This window comes from Lontra canadensis, unplaced genomic scaffold, assembly GCF_010015895.1.
Source record: "Lontra canadensis isolate GAN:19392208 unplaced genomic scaffold, GSC_riverotter_1.0 scaffold86, whole genome shotgun sequence".
In the NCBI taxonomy this organism is placed as follows: Eukaryota; Metazoa; Chordata; class Mammalia; order Carnivora; family Mustelidae; genus Lontra; species Lontra canadensis.
In genome coordinates, this window is record NW_022631080.1 from 2,575,378 (window position 1) to 2,590,507 (window position 15,130).

At 34.9% G+C, this 15,130-nt stretch overlaps 1 protein-coding gene and 1 pseudogene across 1 annotated transcript in view; one reads left to right on the forward strand and one right to left on the reverse strand.

Annotated features, from left to right (window-relative positions):
• DMD (dystrophin) overlaps positions 1-15,130 on the reverse strand; it is a 2,197,254-nt gene that overhangs the window by 2,112,908 nt on the left and 69,216 nt on the right. The window lies entirely within an intron of this gene.
• Positions 427-735, forward strand: LOC116882611 (annotated as a pseudogene).

Sequence of the window (15,130 nt, forward strand, 5' to 3'; positions counted from 1 at the left end):
GTTTTCTTTGTTAAAGGCAACACTGGAGTCTTGTCTTTCAATTATAATGCCTTATCAACATGCATTGTTTCAGATTCAAAAGTGACCTTACTCTAGTTAGAAAATAATTTTTTTCATTCTATAGAAAACTGCTTTGTTTTATTATTTGAGCATAGATTTAGAGCTAACTGATTTTGAGCTATGAAATCTTGTTTTCTATCGATTTATTCTCTTCCTTTGTTGCTAGTTAGATTTTAATTTATATATAGTCTTTACCCCTTTAAGCGAATGGTTAGACTTCAAAGCACCATTCATAAAACTATTATTATATAATACTGATCTGACATCTTTATAAAAAGACGAATAAAAAGATGAACATAGTCCCACATTCACATGGCCCCAGGGGTCGGACTGCCAGTCTCCCCAGAGACTGCAGAAGCCAGAATCATGTCGGGACAGGTGTTTACAAAGTTTCTTCCCCACTTTGATTGAGTTTGAATTGAAAGGAAGGCAGCCGAAACTGTAACCAGAGGAGATATTATGCTTCCAGAAAAATCTCAAGGAAAAGTATGGTAAGCAACACTAGTAGCTGTTGGGTCGGGCTCTAGAGGAAAGAGTGGAGAAATTCCACCTGTTGGTGTGAAATTTGGAGATCAAGTTCTTCTCCCCGAATATGGAGGCAAGAAAGTAGTTCTACATGACAAGGATTGTTTCTTATTTAGAGATGGTGACATTTCCAGAAAGTATGCAGACTGAAATAAATCATTATCGAAATGGCATCAAGTGAAGCTGTGAAATCTTCCATCATGTAAATAATTTGCATGTCTTTCTTTTATTATAAACTAATAACATCAAAGTGAATGACATCCAGTGCCTCTAAAATTTAGTTTCAGTGTACTGATATAAACATTACCAAATAAAAATGCACAAACATAAAAAAGAGATGAATATGAAACCAAGTGAAAGAATATCAGCACAATTATAATAATAGCAACATAACCTTATGAGAAGTTGTTTACAAAGTTAAATTTAATTTATGCCCCCAAAATACTAAGAATGATATCAATACATACTTCTGAGAAATAGGGATTTCCAAGAAAAGGAAACTGACGTGTAAAGTACTTACAATTCAAAACTACACTGAAGTCCTAATTTTCTTTTAACAACTTACACCAACATGTGAGAATAAAAGTGTGTATACAAATAATCTTATGCTTAAAATCTTCTCTCAAGCCTTATCTATCAAGTGAAAAAATATGTTAAAATGCATTCTATGGACTTTCACACTAGTGCCTTGCCTGTAAAAGGTCAAAGAATAACAATATTTAGCACAATTTTTGAAGGAACCATTAACATATTACAGATTTTGGCACACGTGTGTGTGTGTGTGTATGTGTGTGTGTGTGTATAACTGTTGAAACTTATTCTGCTAGAACAAATTGCCTAATATACAGGTTATTTTCCTGGAAGAAATATACCATTCAGTCCATGGATAAGATCCCACGCCTGCTAGATAAGTCTAAAAAGAAGAACCAAATATCAAAAGTTTGACAGTGAGTGAGACTTGCATCTTTTAAGAGGCCAAATGATAAATATGATGGTAGAAGGACAGTCACCTCAGGAAAGCATGTCATGAATTAGGAGGGATGGGATTTTAAGACCTTCAAGGTAAATGATATTTCATCAGAAAATTCATCCAGTTTGTTGTTATTTCCTTACTTATGTATTTTTTTTTAAATTTTCACTACCTATGGTAAAGTTGTATTTTAGAATTTTGACCAGGGCATAATTGTGACCACACATAACATTAAGGAGCAAGACAAAATCCTAGTTCCTCTAGGGTTAGAATGTTCAACGATGAAACAGTAAAATACACTTAAGAACAAAGTAAAAAATCAATGGAATCAGAGTTGAAGTTGAGGGGTTTACTCTCTTTTTCCTATGGACACTATTTCCCTTCATTGTGAATCTTGAACGTATGCATTTTTGTAAAGATCAAGAAAATTCCTTTATGTATATTAATTTAAAAACATCTGCAAAGTAATCAATATTCAAACAAGTTAGCACTAAAAGAAAGAAGGAGCAAGCAGTATTCTCTTTATGGTCATTGGTTGTGAGAGCGAGGCTGCACAGTGGCAGGATGGGTTTGGTATTCCAGCATGGAAAAGTAATGATAAATACTTTGAAAATAATTTCATAATGCACTCAATTAAAACTTATGCCTACATTATGGACAAACAGGAGCTTGCGGCCACAGAGGTCTAGAAATGTGAGAAGGGCAACCATGGAATATAGAAAAGTTATGTAGAAAATAGGAAGGGAATGATGGCTTGGTGAGAACAACAAGAGCGACAACCAGGATGGTGTACCCAGTTCAGACTGTCTACTCATTTGATGTATCATTGACCTCTGAGGCTAAGGAAGCCTCTAGGCTAGGTCTAGAGATTTTCTATTTTCCCTAGAGAATCGATCGTAGACTGGGCAAGTCTATTTATATACCTACTGTTTTTCTGATTTTTGCCTAGATCCTTACTGTCACAGGTACAGAAGATGAATTCAATCCACCCTGTGGCTCATACTTGGAACCAGAAAGGTTTCTAAACATGCTTCAGAAGACACCATTACCAAAAAAAAGAAAAAAAAAATATATATATATATTATAATAGTTATTAGAGGCTGGCAAACGACTACTTTTTATTCTTTGCCACAACAGAAAATAAAACTAACATATATTGTTCCATAGGCCCCTTGTGAACTTATCTACATAAAGCTGCTGAAAATTTGAGTTAATAATTCTTACTTCTCTATTTTGCATTTTAGTTGAAATCCCAGTGCACTTTAGCAAAAGAGGATCAAGTAAGTTATTGTTGATTTAAAAATGAATTCCACATCAACAAAGCTACATCAAATTCTAATATCTCATTTGAAGACTCAGTTTTGCCAAATATAAATTCATGACATGAAATAACTTAATATACCAATATGGGTTCAAAAAAACCACCTAAATCTCTCAATTTTTATATCACGCATTCTAGGTTATTTAATGAAAACTCTTTCAAGTCCTAAGATTCCATTCTAATGGAATTCCTAGTTAAAGCTCCTGAACTTATTATAAGCTTAATCAGCAACATAGCTTTTAGTTAACTTAAAATAAATATACAACATGATATTGACAGGTCTTTTCAGTAGTAAATATTAGTGCTTTATAAACAACCAAATTAGTCACTTTTTTTCCAGACATAAATACACTTGACATTGAGTTTAATACTAAAGAGTCTGACTATTCTTGAGAAACATCAAAACATCAAGAAATAACAAAGTTCTACTATATCTAGAATACTGCTATTTTATTGAGATACATACATAAGTCACTTAGTCTAGTGAGGGATCCAAAATGACCCCTCCAGCCTTTTTTTTCTCAGCAGCCTAGATCTGCCCTTATCTTTGTATGGTCAGTGATCCCCTGATTTGAAGGAAACTTCCCTCCTTTGAGACAAATAAACCACCATTCATCTCTCTACTATCTCTCCAACCTCTGCTTACTCTAAAGACAGTTGATAATGTTGTCAATACAAAGATACACAAGTAAAGTGTTTTACAGAAGAGATGATTCTTGGACCAGCAAAGTTTGGGGTTATTAAAAGTACAGTGTTTTGTTTCTTGAAATGAAACAAAACCCATTATGCTCTCTAGAGAAAACTTAAAAAGGAAAACAGAAACCTACAAAACTATCTCATTGAGTACAATATTCAATATCTGATCAAGTAAGAGTCAGAAGTTTAACAAAGGTGAAGGGTAGTTAACGTGAAATAAGACAGAGTCAACAAACACCTAATGAATGCAGACTTGAGGAGAAAAACAATGTCTTGGGGATATATTCTCATTCAGTGACAGGAGAGAGAGGTACTAGTTCAGTGAGGGGGCAAAACATAATTGAGCATGAGCTGAACAAAGAACATTAGGAAGCAATTTTAGTTCTATAACAATAAGCATGTAGGACCAGACTGTTACTTGAGCATTTCTACTTGAAAGGAAACAGCTCAACAAGTAAGGAGTAATAAGAAACAATTTCTAAAGCACAGACAAAAAGTATGGTATGCAGAGAATATATATGCCAGAAACATATTACAGAGCAACTATTACCATTATTTATCTGTCACAGTGTTTGTTTGTTTGTTTGTTTTTTTAGTGAAATATAGTCTATGCACAATACTCCATTAGTTTCAGGCATACAACATAGTAGTTCAACAGCTCTATATTTTATGCTCTGCTCTTCTCAAGTGTAGCTCCTATCTGTCACCATGCAACACTATTACAATACTATCAACTGTATTTCCTATGCTGTGCCTTTTGTTCCCACAATTTACTCATTCCATCATTAGAAGCCTGTATCTCCCATTCTCCTTCACCCTTTTTGCTCACCCCTAACCCCTCCCCTCTAACAACATTCAGTTTGTTCTCTGTATTTATGGGTCTGGTTCTGGTTTTTGTTTGTTCATTCATTTGTTTTACTTTTTAGATTCCATATATAAGTAAAAACATATGTCTTTCTCTGACTTTTTTCATTTAGCACAATATCCCTTAGATCCATCCATGTGGTCGCAAATGGCATTCTTTTTTATGGCTGAGCTGTCAGAGCTTTAAATTCAGGTGAGTTTATGGTTGAAATTTATGTGGGGGTGATACAGTGTGTGTGTATTTGTGTGTGGGTGTTTTGTGACAGACTTTAATACCTCTATAAATGACTTGAGTTTATACAATCATTAAGGATCTGATAGGGGTCTGTAATTGTTCAGTTATACTTTACTGAATTTTATGAGGGGAATTATATGGTTTAGTGGTATTTGCAAATTTGGAGATTTGCAAAGGTCTCAGGACATATACCTTGGGGCTGCTGAGAGTTTGTTTTATATACATGTGTAAATGAGCTGGCTCCATATGATTTTCTTTACTATAGCTTTATAATCATCCACCAAAATGGAGAGTAGCTACAGGTGATGGAAGGGGGCTATGCTTTCTCTATCCTGCCCTGTTCAACACTATACTTGGTTTATGTCTCTGGTGTGATAATGCTTATGTTTTTCTTTTGCTTTTTTATTCCTATTTTCTGGTTCTCATTGTTTCAGATATCATTAGCAGGTATTCAAAGAAAAGATTTTTGCTCAAGGGTTGAAAATATCAAGAAAGAGTAAATGGTCTTTTTTTTTTTTAAAGCCTAAACTGGCTTTTGAGCAACACAGTGGTAGATCGGAGTAAATTAAGGTTCAGAGTTTATGCTCCAGCAAGAGAACAAGAAACAACATTGAGAAAGAATGACAACCCTACACCACTCTAGGCATTAGCACAGCAGAGGAGAATCACCAAGGCTGAGGACAGGAAGTGCAAGCGTATCCATATTCTCTGTCCAACCTGGTATGAATTACCCCAGTGTGTCCTTCTGCTTCTTTAATACTTTGAGGCAATTATAATCAACTTCCTCCCAAAGAAGGGAAAGCACAGGGACTCCCAGACAATGGTGAGGCTTAAAAGATAAAGTCTCAGCTTAGGTACCTGGGAATAAAGTGAATAGCAGCAAAAGGCCAACCATTATGCTTGTTCTCACCTAGAAAAATTGTAACAAATGCCAAGAGTATCTAATCATATGGTCAATAAGTGGTCTTCATAAACAGAGAGCAAATATAAGCAGAAATAAGGGAATGATATATAAACAACAGTAATTCCAATGGGAATAGCTGAATAAACTATTAGCTTGAACAGAAAGAATCAATATAATAACCACTACATTCTTTTACTGTATAAGTTATAGATACCACAAAAAATACATGAATAGAATGTTGGCTGTACTTATTGTTTAAAAATAACCTCAGGGGCACCTGGGTGGCTCAGTGGGTTAAGCCACTGCCTTTGGCTCAGGTCATGATCTCAGGGTATTGGGATCGAGTCCCGCTTCGGGCTCTCTGCTCAGCAGGGAGCCTGCTTCCCTCTCTCTCTCTCTCTGCCTGCCTCTCTGTCTACTTGTGATCTCTCTCTGTCAAATAAATAAATAAAATCTTAAAAAAATAACCTCAAATTTTTAATATCTGGGCTTAAATAAACAAGGACTTTTGCCACCCAAACTAAGATTGATTTATTACTTTAATATTCCAAGTATCTTAAAAAGGTGTGACTTATGACAATATTTTAATGTTAATCCTCTTTTCTTAAAGATCTAAAAAAGAGGAGCACCTGGGCAGCTCAGGTGGTTGGGTGACCCGCTCTTGGTTTTGGTTCAGGTCATGATCTCAGGGTCCTGGGATTGAGTCTTGTATAGGGCTCCCCGTTCAATAGGGAGTCTGCTTGAGGATTCAATTTCCACCTCTCTTTTGGTGCCTTCCCCCACTTGCACTCTCTCTCTCAAATAATTGAATAATTTTTTTAAATCTGAAAAAGTAACTATAACAATTACTGACAGTGAACATTTACTGAATATGAAGTAAATGTATAATATTGTACTGAATGCATTACCAATATTAAGTTATAATTCTAATATTTTCATAGTGTAAGAATTACTACATATATTTTTTCTTTTTTTAATTTTTTAAAAGATTTTATTTATTTGTTTGACAGAGAGAGAGAGACCACAAGTGGGCAAAGAGGCAGGCAGAGAAAGTGTGGGGGAAGCAGGCGCCCTGACAAGCAGAGAGCCCAATGCAGGGCTTGATCCCAGGACCCTGAGATCATGACCTGGGCCGAAGGCAGAGGCTCAAACCACTGAACCACCCAGGTGCCCTTTTTTTTTTCTTTTTAAATACCAAAAGTACCAAGGACTTCTCTAAAAAATTAATCTCATTTTATTGCTATTAGTACTGCTTATTATTTAATATTTTACACACAAATAACTACTGAAGGTCTAAGGAATTAATGATTCCTATTTTAACCTAAAACTGAAAAAAAAGGGACTCCTGGAATACTGAATATTTGTCAGTACTACATTCTGTGAGCACTTACCTATTTCTTTATTTCTCTGTCTCTCTCCCATGTCTTTCTCATAAGGTTGAAGTAAGTCATGAACTTACTGAGTCAAGGTAAAATATTTTTCAAGAGTCAAGGCTGAAACTACACTTACTGTGGGGGAGATGACTGCAATTTTTGCCCTATATTAGGATCCCTGCTAAGGACAATGGCATTAAAACGAGAACCAACGCAAGCAAACTGTAATCAGAGGTGGAGCCACATATGATCTATGTATGTCCATAGTGGTTTCGGGAAGAACAGAGACCATGATGGGTCAAATCATGTTTGTGAGAAAAGACAAAAGGAAGAAAAGCAACTATATGAGGTGAGAAAAATATAATGGAAACAATTAGAAGTGATCTTTATGACACCAGTTGGGGGTTTACCACAGATGCTTTTACCAAATTAGTTAGTGCTAAAGCAAAATACAGTGATGAAGATGACTCAGATTTATCTTAATTGGGAATGTGGGATAGTAATTAAGGTTGCTTTGAATTTTAAAGGGGTTAGACTCTAAGTGAGTATAAAAGTCGACATTCCTACAAAAGAGGGACATTGGACTTTAGGAATGAAAAACAAGCAAGGAGGGACGCCTGGGTGGTTCAGTTGGTTAAGCGGCTGCCTTCAGCTCAGGTCATGATCCCAGCGTCCTGGGATCGAGTCCCACATCGGGCTCCTTGCTCAGCAGGGAGCCTGCTTCTCCCTCTGCCTCTGCCTACCACTCTGTCTGCCTGTGCTCTCTCTCTCCTCTAACAAATTAAAAAAAAAAAAAGAAGAAAAACAAGCAAGAAAAGAGATGGAGACAAGTTTTGGATACTGGCAGGTTTTTTTGTTTTGTTTTGATTTTTTAGATTTTCAAACTGTTATGTATTCGAGATAAAGAGCAAGAGAGCATGAGCCAGGGAGGGGGGCAGAGGAAGAGAGGGAAGCAGGCTCCCCAATGACCATGGAGTCTGACATGGACCCTGGGATCATGACCTGAGCTGAAGGCAGATGCTTCACCAACCGAGCCACCCAGGTGCTCCTGGATACTGGTAGTTTTAGGGCCTTTCAGTATGCCTTTGGAAAATTGAGAAATCCAGAAATAATTAAAAACCATGGATTTTAATCACCATCAGGGTAAAAATTATCTTGTTCACCAGTGTATTCCTAACACAAAGGTAACTCACTCTCTCTAAATACTGCTTGAATGACTGACTGCACATTCTAAACTGCAGTACTGATATCTCCCACCTTTAAGCATTACCCAGAGATGGTAATAAATAATAAAATAAATAATAAAATAATAAATAAATAATAATAAATAGGTCTCAATCCAGACCTAACCCACAGCAGAGCTTTGAATAGCAATGAAACATCCACCAGTGACCATGTTCTGACAGGTTTTTAAACTTGTCTAAATTAAAGTTCCAAAAGGACACTTCTAACTTTGGTTAGGATCTCAGAATAATGCATTTTATAAATAGCAAGAGAATTTTTTTAAAAGAAGCACTTATCATGCAAGAAAAAGGACAATACTGCTTCAAGAATAATGATCAGTCAGTGGTACCTTCTTAATGAGAAGATTTATATCCCATTGTTTCCAGTTTAAATGTCAATGTGCATACATATAAACATTTGGAAAAACAGTTTTCAATAGTTCTTGCTATGTAAAGGTCATATAGACCTTGCAAATATTGCTACATCTCTAACTAATCTCATCCATTTCATGAGGTCAAATATGAAATCATATCCCTTTCCACAACCCAGAATTTTCAACTTCTGATAGCAGATCCAAAAAATTTCACATTCCTCTATTTTTAAGAGCTTATATGAAGCCATATGCAATTAGCATATGTTCTACTGTGGTATGCTCTGTCAACACCAGTTCTATGATCAACGACACACCCTAACTGTTGAATCATCAAAATGCTACAGCAGTATTTTACAACTTCAGTTATACGTAATGTGAAGTAATATGAATGCCTGCCCTCTGTAAATATGAGAGGCAGTGTGTTTATTAGCTCCACATTTTATTTTGCTTTCAGGATTACACTACTCACTAACTCCAACAAAAGCAGTATAATAAGAAACATTGCCTCACAATGTCCATCAATTGCAAAAATTCCCCATCTAACTCTGTCCATCAATTGCAAAAATTCCCCATCTAACACCAGTGCCAGAAGAAGAATCTTATTATGCTAATTCAGTGATTGTATATGGATTCACATATTCAAGTATATGTAAGAGAATACAAAACACAAATTAGATAAGCAGTGAGATTACTGAAGTTTTTTTTTCAAAGATGTTAAAGAATGTGTTTGAAATCATCCAACATAATTGCATCATTATAGAAAGCAAGGCAGAATGTATATGATTAGCTCAATGTCACACAGGTAGACAGTACATCCTAGAGAATTCACTGCTCACCTTTGACTAAATATTTTTACCATTATACTTCATTTTTATACTGGCATTAACTACCACCAATTCAGCACTAACTGTAACTTGACAGCTTTAAAAGGACTTCATTGAAAATATTTTGAAAGCTTGTCTTGCTGGAGTGGTAAGAGATGAGCTGGGATCCAAAGTGGCCTGAGGGATCAGGGAGTCTGAGCTAGATTAGATGCATGGGAGACATATGCTGAAGACTTACGAGCAAAAGGAAAGATGAAAAAAATATATTTTTAGCAAGTTTAATTTGTTATTAATTTACAGGATAAGGTGGAGAAAACCTTGCCATCAGTTGGGTCAAAATTAGAGCACTGAATGAATGAATGCAATAGCTAAGATAAGGTTCTGTGATTTGAGGTTTCCAAAATAAATGACCCGCAATAATTACACAAACACTGAAATTTACCTTTAAAATAATTTTTTAGTACTATTAATCAAAATGTGGGGCTCACTTAGCACAAATGGTTTCAAACCCCACTAATGTAATCTGCCATAACTGAGGAGTTCATAACTGGGGCTCCAGACTGGCATGTGTTATATCAGTGCATCTGTCAACTCCAGGATGATTAGAGAGCTTTGGAATTTTGTTCAAACTTTTATTACAAGGATTCTAAGACTGTTGCCTTAATAACAAAGAAGCCAGCATTCTGAGATTTGGGCAGCATGCTGGCTGCTGCCCCCCGGCAATGAATTCATTAAATGAAACTAAGTGCCTGCTTTTATATAGCCTTGACTCACCACAGGTCTGTGTGCTCCTACATAATGGAATTAGAATGGAATGTTTTTATTTTCAAAGCAAGAAGCAGTCTCCAATCCTATCCTGAATATAAAATTGATACTATAGGAAGCTGTTTTAAGTCATATGGTTTGACTGAATCAATATATGGAACAGCCTAGTAAATGCTATTCTTATATGCATTCAAGAAATAGGCATTTCTTTTATTATTCATTGAAGTGTAATTAATATATAATATTATATTAGTTTCAGGTATGCAACATAGTAACTGGACACTTTTATGCATTGCAAAATTGTTACCATAATAAGTCTGGTTACTATCTGTCATTTTACAAGGTTGTTATAAGTTTATTGCCTATATTATTGACTATATTCCCTGTGTTGTACATTATATCCCCATGATGTATTCATTTTAGAGCTGGAAGTTTGTGTTTCTTTTTTTTAAGTTTTGGGTTTTTGTTTGTTTGGTTGGTTGGTTTTGTTTTGTTTTAAGTAGGCTCCATTCCCAGCATGGAGACTAATGTGGGGTTTGAACTCACAACCCTGAGATCAAGACCTGAGCTGAGAAAAAACAAGTAGGACGCTTAACTGACTGAGCCACCCAGGCATCTGTGGAAGTTTGTATTTCTTAGATTCCTTCACCCATTGCCACATGCTCCCATCCACACTAATCCCTCTTTTACTCTGGCAATCACTCTGGCAATCTGTTCTCTGCATCTGTGAGTAGGAGATCTGTTCTATTTTGTTTATGTTTGATTTGCTCTGTAAATTCCACATATAACTGAAATCATGCAGTATTTGTCTTTCTTTGACTTATTTCACTTAGTGTAATACCCTTAAGGCCTATTTATCTTCATTGCCACAAGTGGCAAAATTTCATTCTTTTTTATAGTTAAGTAATATTCCACTGTGTATACACACACTACATCTTCTTTATCCAAACATCCATTGATGGACACTTAAGGTTTTTTCCTTATCTTGGCTATTGTTAATAATGCTACAATAAACATGGGTGTGCAAATATCTCTTTGAGATACTGATTTCACTTTCTCTAGATATATACTGAAAAGATACCTAGATTACATGGTACTTCTATTTTTAATTTTTTTGTGGAACTATGATACTCTTTTCCACAGTGGCTGCACCAATTTATATTCCCACAAACATTGCATGAGGGTTCCCTGTACTCAGTACTTTTGCCAACACTTGTCTGTTGGACAACAGGAATTCTGACAGGTATAAAGGTATATCTGATTGTGGTTTGTATTTGTATTTCCATGATGATTACTAATATTGAACATCTTTTCATGTACTTGTATGCCATCTGTAAGACTTTGAAAAAAATGTCTATTCAGATCCTCTGATCATTTCTTAATCAGTTTTTTTGTTGTTGTTATTGTTGTGGAGTTTTATGAGTCAATAATGATCCCTTTTTTTGGAATATTAACACTTTATCAGATAATAGATTTGCAAATACCTTCTCCCATTCAGTAGATTGCCTTTTTGTTTAATTGATTTACGTCATTATGCAGAAGCTTTTAGTTTAGTGTAATCCCATTTATTTTTCCTTTTGTTTCCCTTGCCTTTGGAGTCAGACCCAAAAAACATCAGTAAGACCAATGTCAAGTTGCTTAGCACCTACGTTACTTCCAGTAGCTTTACAGACCTTAAAGTCTTAACCCTTTTGAGTTGCTTTTTGTATACAGTAGAAGATAATGGTCTAGTTTTCCTTTATTATTGAAGAGATCTCCTTTCCCCAATGTATATTCCTGTTTTCTCTGTCATTAATCAACTGACCATGTATTTGTAGTATTATCTCTAGACTCTCCATTCTGATCTACATGCCTGTTTTTATGACAAAATCTACTGTTTTGATCACTAAAAAATTGTAGTATAGTTTGAACTCAGGAAGTGTGATATATTCAGATTTGCTCTTTCTTAAGACTGTTTAGCTATTCAAGGTCTTCTGAAGTTTCATATTATTTTTAGGATTATTTATCTAGTTCTGTGAAAAACTAGATTGGTATTTTGATAGGGATTGCATTGAACCTATGGATTGCTTTGGGAAGTATGGACATTTTAACAGTACTGCTTCATCTAATCCATGAACATGAAATATTTTTCCATTTTTTATGTCATCTTCCATTTCTTTCATCAGCATTTTAGAGTTTTCAGAATATAGGTATTTTACCTCCTTGGCTAAATTTATTCCTATGTATGTTAGTCTTCTTTTTTTTTTAAATAAATATTTATTTGAGAGAGTGAGCAAGAGAGAGCACAAGCCAGAGGGGAGAGCAAAGGGAGAATCAGGCTCCCTGCTGATCAAGGAGGCCAATGGGGGGCTCAATCCCAGGACCCTGGGATCATGACCTGAGCCAAAGGCAGTGCTTAACTGACTGAGGCACCAAGGTGCCCTGTATGTTAGCCTTCTGATGAGATTGTAAATGGGATGATTTTCTTGATTTCCCTGATAGTTCATTATTAGTGTATAGAAATACAAGTAACTTGTAAATATTAATTTTGTATCCAAAAACTGTACTGAATTCATATATTCTAATAATTTCTTGTTGGAGTCTTTAGGGTTTTCTATCTAGTATCATGTCACCTGAAAATAGTGACAATTTTACTTCTTCCTTTACAATTAGGATGCCTTGGGATCCAACTATTGGGATATCATCAAAGTAAAAAATCTTCTGCACAGTGAAGGAAAACAAATCAACAGAACTAAAAGGCAACCTATGGAATGGAAGAAGGTATTTGCAAATGACATACATGATAAAAGATTAGTATCCAAAATATGTAACAAACTTATAAAACTCAACACCCCAAAAATAAATACTCCACTTAAAAATTGGCAGAAGATATGAATATACATTTTTCAAAGACATCCAGATGGCCAGCAAACACATGAAAAGCTGCTCAATATCACTCATCATCAGGGAACTACAAATCAAAATCACCATGAGATATTACTTCACACCTATCAGAATGGCTAGAATAAAAAACACAAGAAACAACAGGTGTTGGTGAGGACATGGCAAAAAGGTAAAACTCTTGCACTGCTGGTGGGAATGCAAACTAGTGCAGCCCTGCTAGGAAACAATGTGGAGGTGCCTCAAAAAGTTAAAAATAGAACTACCCTAAGATCCAGCTATTGTACTAGTGGGTATTTACGCAAATAATACAAAAACGCTAATTTGAATGGATATATGAACCCTAAGGTTTATGGAAGCATAATCTACAATAGCCAAATTATGTAAGAAGCCCAAATGTCCATTGATTGATGAATAGATAAAGAAGATGTGGTACATACATACAATGGAATACTACTCAGCCATAAACAGAATGAAAGCTTGTCATTTGCAAGTACATGGATGGAGCTAGAGAGTATAATGCTAAGCAAAACACATCAGAGAAAGAGAAATACTATTTGATCTCACTAATGCATGAAATCTAAGAAGTAAAACAAATGAGTAAAAGGAAAGAAAAGAGAGAGGCAAATCAAGAAATGGAATGTTAACTATAGAGAACAAACTGATGGTTTCCAGAAGGGAGTTGTATGGGGAGATGGGTAAAATAGGTGATGGGGACAAAGGAGGGCACTTGATTTGATGAGCACAGGGTGTTATATGGAAATGTTGCATCACTAAATTGTACCCCTGAAACTAATATTAAATTGTATGTTAGCTAACTGGAATTTGAAAACTTCAAAAAATTTATGTGTTTAGCATTTATGTTGGTACTCAAACTAAAAATAATGCCAAAAATAAAAATATCTCAGTTCACTGAAATATTTGAAATTTTAATATGTAGACATATTTTCTGATTTAATGAAAACTGTCAAAACAAAAAATTTCCATCTTATTAAATTGTCAACCAGTATGACAAGTATATAATGACAAGTATATAATATATATACTGAATACATATGTAAATATATATATATATATATATATATACTCATTAATTACACATGTCTAGTTTGAACAAGGTAGGCAATACAACATACAGCTACCACATTTCCTAATATTTTAAGTGTTTTAGTCAAGGTCAAGACTCGTTGTTAATGAGGAACTCAAATTCTGAGTTAAGCATATTTGGTTTGAATATAAAAACACATTAAGACAATCTATTTTTCCCATAATTAGAATGTTTTTCTAAAGGAAATAATAATACATAGCAAATAATTCATGAATTTTAGAAGATGTTACTTTCCAAAATCATTCCAATTAAATGTAGGACAAACTATTTAAAAATGTTTTAACATAGTAACATACAAAGTAATTTTTGCTGAAACACTTCTTTTTTTATGTTAGATACTTCCTTCTAATCTTTTTATTAAGGTTTACACAAACTTTCATAATCTTGCTGAAACATTTTAATTTACTACTAATGCCTTCTTCAGTTTGGGCACTTTTTAAAAAACCATTCTCTACCTCTCATATCATAGGCCCTTTTATATATCTGCTACTTTGGTTTTCCATCTCATGTCATTGTGTAAGGAATTCAGAGGCAAAGACTCCCTCCCTCCCTCCCTCCCTCCCTCCCTCCCTTCCTTCCTTCCTTTGCCCTAATGCTAACATAGAGCATAGCACAAAGAAGTTCCCAAAAGACTCTTGTTAAATGCATGGGTATTTGACAGAAAGAAAGTAAAAATAAAATTATAAGAGAGGAGCAGTTTTTTCCTTTGACAATCATAGTTTAAATTCAGTGAGGGGTATTAACGATGCCACATAAATGACTTCCTATTTCACTGAAGTGTTTAATAAGGCCTTTAAAACAGTACTTCATGGCATCCTGCTCATCAAAGCAACATTTGGGACACTTTTTGGTTCCCAATAAGTGATAAATAACAACAGGATTTGAGGTTTGCATAAGGACCTAAGAAGAAGAGTTAGCTAAGCTATTCCTAAGTGCTCCTTTATAACTGGGCTGATATAATTTTAGTTTATTATGTCTACAATTTACACAGGTATATTTTCAATTGAC